The sequence below is a fragment of the Populus trichocarpa genome, chromosome 17, assembly GCF_000002775.5.
Source record: "Populus trichocarpa isolate Nisqually-1 chromosome 17, P.trichocarpa_v4.1, whole genome shotgun sequence".
Taxonomy (NCBI): Eukaryota; Viridiplantae; Streptophyta; class Magnoliopsida; order Malpighiales; family Salicaceae; genus Populus; species Populus trichocarpa.
Genome location: NC_037301.2, coordinates 4557872 through 4563055, shown reverse-complemented (window position 1 = coordinate 4563055; position 5184 = coordinate 4557872). Strand labels below are relative to the sequence as shown.

The following is a 5184-nucleotide window of genomic DNA, read 5'->3' as shown; positions in this document are numbered from 1 at the left end:
TCATCCCTTTTCTTTCTCCATCTTGGATTACAAAATAGATTTTCCTATCTAAATTTTTACATTTTTAAATTACATAAAATTTATATAATTGAATAAGAAACCTTGAGTTGTATTCAAGAGGAATTAGATGAGAAAAGAATTTTATAACCTAGAAAAAATAGAAAAAAGACAGGACACACATGTCATATTTAATATTATTTAACCATAAAAACACAATCACAGTGGTATTTAATTTAATGCTCATAATCATCAATAATGCATAATAACATATTAATATGCATAAATAAATACATTGCATGCTTCAATTCTATAAAGATAACAAGTATTGGTTTCATGCATAAATATTTACAACCAAATTAGATAAGTTCTTTAATTATAATTTGATATCTCACTATTTAGTTGCAAATTAATAACCTTCACTATTAATTTAAGAAATCTCATTTAGATTTTCTAGTGGGCTAGGATCTCATTTAATTTATTCAACATTTGGTAACTCAACAAATAAAAATAAATTAAATTTAGTAGATAACATAGTTTATTAATCACATCTCTATGTGACTCCTATATCAGTTATGTGACAACTCTTTGTCTAAACATATCGTATATGTTTTGTCTAACTACTTCATCTAGTCTTTTATGGTCATAAGTAACTCATCCAAATCATATAAGTTAATTAAGTAAGATCTAATTTTATAACATTAAATATATTTGATTAATAATGACCTTGAGAAGTTCAATAATTTATCCATGAATAGAACTCTGGTTTTATGTATTAAAATCAAAAGGTAACAAATCATGTTATTAACATGTACTTTATATGTTAATAAGGGATTTATTATTTTATTTAAATCTCATTCTATGGCATTAGTGATATATCATACATAACAATTATATATAAACATACACCCATTCTAATTGGATGATTCTGAACATATCTATACTAATTTCCTCGAGCCATTAAAGGTAATTAGGTGGTCAAAAACTTAAGTAGCTATTGAAAATCTTCATAAGTCATTTGTGAGCATCACAGTTATAACTATCATCCCTTTTCTTTCTCCATCTTGGATTACAAAATAGATTTTCCTATCTAAATTTTTACATTTTTAAATTACATAAAATTTATATAATTGAATAAGAAACCTTGAGTTGTATTCAAGAGGAATTAGATGAGAAAAGAATTTTATAACCTAGAAAAAATAGAAAAAAGACAGGACACACATGTCATATTTAATATTATTTAACCATAAAAACACAATCACAGTGGTATTTAATTTAATGCTCATAATCATCAATAATGCATAATAACATATTAATATGCATAAATAAATACATTGCATGCTTCAATTCTATAAAGATAACAAGTATTGGTTTCATGCATAAATATTTACAACCAAATTAGATAAGTTCTTTAATTATAATTTGATATCTCACTATTTAGTTGCAAATTAATAACCTTCACTATTAATTTAAGAAATCTCATTTAGATTTTCTAGTGGGCTAGGATCTCATTTAATTTATTCAACATTTGGTAACTCAACAAATAAAAATAAATTAAATTTAGTAGATAACATAGTTTATTAATCACATCTCTATGTGACTCCTATATCAGTTATGTGACAACTCTTTGTCTAAACATATCGTATATGTTTTGTCTAACTACTTCATCTAGTCTTTTATGATCATAAGTAACTCATCCAAATCATATAAGTTAATTAAGTAAGATCTAATTTTATAACATTAAATATATTTGATTAATAATGACCTTGAGAAGTTCAATAATTTATCCATGAATAGAACTCTGGTTTTATGTATTAAAATCAAAAGGTAACAAATCATGTTATTAACATGTACTTTATATGTTAATAAGGGATTTATTATTTTATTTAAATCTCATTCTATGGCATTAGTGATATATCATACATAACAATTATATATAAACATACACCCATTCTAATTGGATGATTCTGAACATATCTATACTAATTTCCTCGAGCCATTAAAGGTAATTAGGTGGTCAAAAACTTAAGTAGCTATTGAAAATCTTCATAAGTCATTTGTGAGCATCACAGTTATAACTATCATCCCTTTTCTTTCTCCATCTTGGATTACAAAATAGATTTTCCTATCTAAATTTTTACATTTTTAAATTACATAAAATTTATATAATTGAATAAGAAACCTTGAGTTGTATTCAAGAGGAATTAGATGAGAAAAGAATTTTATAACCTAGAAAAAATAGAAAAAAGACAGGACACACATGTCATATTTAATATTATTTAACCATAAAAACACAATCACAGTGGTATTTAATTTAATGCTCATAATCATCAATAATGCATAATAACATATTAATATGCATAAATAAATACATTGCATGCTTCAATTCTATAAAGATAACAAGTATTGGTTTCATGCATAAATATTTACAACCAAATTAGATAAGTTCTTTAATTATAATTTGATATCTCACTATTTAGTTGCAAATTAATAACCTTCACTATTAATTTAAGAAATCTCATTTAGATTTTCTAGTGGGCTAGGATCTCATTTAATTTATTCAACATTTGGTAACTCAACAAATAAAAATAAATTAAATTTAGTAGATAACATAGTTTATTAATCACATCTCTATGTGACTCCTATATCAGTTATGTGACAACTCTTTGTCTAAACATATCGTATATGTTTTGTCTAACTACTTCATCTAGTCTTTTATGATCATAAGTAACTCATCCAAATCATATAAGTTAATTAAGTAAGATCTAATTTTATAACATTAAATATATTTGATTAATAATGACCTTGAGAAGTTCAATAATTTATCCATGAATAGAACTCTGGTTTTATGTATTAAAATCAAAAGGTAACAAATCATGTTATTAACATGTACTTTATATGTTAATAAGGGATTTATTATTTTATTTAAATCTCATTCTATGGCATTAGTGATATATCATACATAACAATTATATATAAACATACACCCATTCTAATTGGATGATTCTGAACATATCTATACTAATTTCCTCGAGCCATTAAAGGTAATTAGGTGGTCAAAAACTTAAGTAGCTATTGAAAATCTTCATAAGTCATTTGTGAGCATCACAGTTATAACTATCATCCCTTTTCTTTCTCCATCTTGGATTACAAAATAGATTTTCCTATCTAAATTTTTACATTTTTAAATTACATAAAATTTATATAATTGAATAAGAAACCTTGAGTTGTATTCAAGAGGAATTAGATGAGAAAAGAATTTTATAACCTAGAAAAAATAGAAAAAAGACAGGACACACATGTCATATTTAATATTATTTAACCATAAAAACACAATCACAATGGTATTTAATTTAATGCTCATAATCATCAATAATGCATAATAACATATTAATATGCATAAATAAATACATTGCATGCTTCAATTCTAATTATTGGTTTTATGTGTAATTTTTAAAATAATATTTATAACACTTAGAAATATTAAATCAAATCCAATTAGATAATTTCCCAAACATAATAAATTTTATTTAATAGATATTTACTTTGAAAAATCAGTTTTCAAAATTTAATAAGAAAATTAATCATATTAAAATTCTTATTAAAATCATAAACTATTTTAGTATCAATTAAATATGATCTTTCGACTTAAAAACTCTATTTAGAAAAAATTATTATTCCAAAAATATTTTAATTAAAATTTTTTATTAAATCCTAATTCAATTAGGATAACACAAAAATAAAATAAAAATGGATTAAACATTTCATTCAATCCTAATCCAATTAAAAAAAAATCAATTATGCAATTAATTTAATTTAGGGTTTTGATTTTAATATAAAATAAATATTTTATATGTGTAGGGATATAATCGTAATTCTTCTCAAAATATCCTATTATAACAAGGTTTAATTTGTAAGGGTAAATTTATAATTTAATCCCAAAAACCCTAAAATTAGATAAAGGTAGAATTATAATTTTGATTCTCTTCTCCTTTCTTATCTACTTATTGCTGATAATAAGCTCACTGCCCACCATTGGTGACAACAAAACAACAACAACATGCTATTGTTGTGTCACTTGTAGCGTAGAGCAACATCTCTATACTGCATCTGCCATTAGCACGAGGTTGTGCTGATCTAACAGTGTACATGACATGGTCTAGCCAGGTTGTTAAAAACGTTTTTTTAACACGACATGTAATATATAATATAAACTCTGATTGTAAACTCGAATCATAAAATCGTAAAATCACAAATAAAATATTTTAATTAATTATATATTGATAATTTCAATCAAGTAGTAAATAATAATATAACACAATTAAAATAAAAATGAAATAAATAATACAAATATCCGAACATCTTAAAATACATAATTCAAATAAAAATTTATACATAATTTAAATAACTTAAAAATACAATTATATCATTAATTCTTACCAAATCTTCTCGGAGACCAAAGTCATGTGAAATTCAGATATAATAATCAAGTGAAAAAACCAATCATGACCAAATTCTTTAGACTATAATTAAAGAGGAGAAGTGAAAGGGGTAGAGATGGTAGTAACCCAGCACTATGCAAGCGACTTGTCAAGAGGGCGGTTATGAAGGCTCACAGGGGCTCCATGACCTTTTTCCAAGTTTTCCTCTCTCATACAGGACCAATATTTGGCAATCTCGCATCTTTCCTACAGTTATTTTACAAGCACACTACACACCAAATACGACAAAGCATGGCCATAACTGAGCTACAGTCTTCTCTTAATCCCCTACGCACGCATATAGATCTACGATCTCTTTGATGCAATTATTTGTTATGATTAAACATGAACATATAGATCTATGATCTCTACTGCAGTTGTAGACATCAGTAGTCGAAAACAGAAGAGAAAATCACATGACATACCTTTTCAGCTGATCTGAAGCGAGAAGGCTAAGACAATGTGTCTGAATCTCAAACGATGGGAGTTATTGCTCTCCTCTTTGACTCCATCTCTTTCTCACGATCTCTCAGTTTTTAGCAGCGGCGATAGCTTTGAAATGCGTGCAAGGCAATGGGGTTGAGAATTTAAGATTTGAGCAAAGAGGAAAGGGGAGATTGGGGGGTGGGGACTGTGGGTTGATTGCCGGGGAACTAAGGGACAAGGACTCATGGAGTGACTCAGTCAGCAAAATATTTGACTTTGG

The 5184-nt window shown here is 26.0% G+C and overlaps 1 long non-coding RNA gene across 1 annotated transcript; it reads right to left on the bottom strand.

The window, feature by feature from the left end:
- Window positions 1–4298: 4298 nt before the first annotated feature.
- LOC112324739 (uncharacterized) lies at window positions 4299–5184 on the bottom strand. Its single transcript, XR_002978748.2, has 2 exons — window positions 4904–5184; window positions 4299–4707 (listed from the first exon to the last, which is right to left on the bottom strand). It is a non-coding gene; the product is annotated as an uncharacterized LOC112324739 (long non-coding RNA).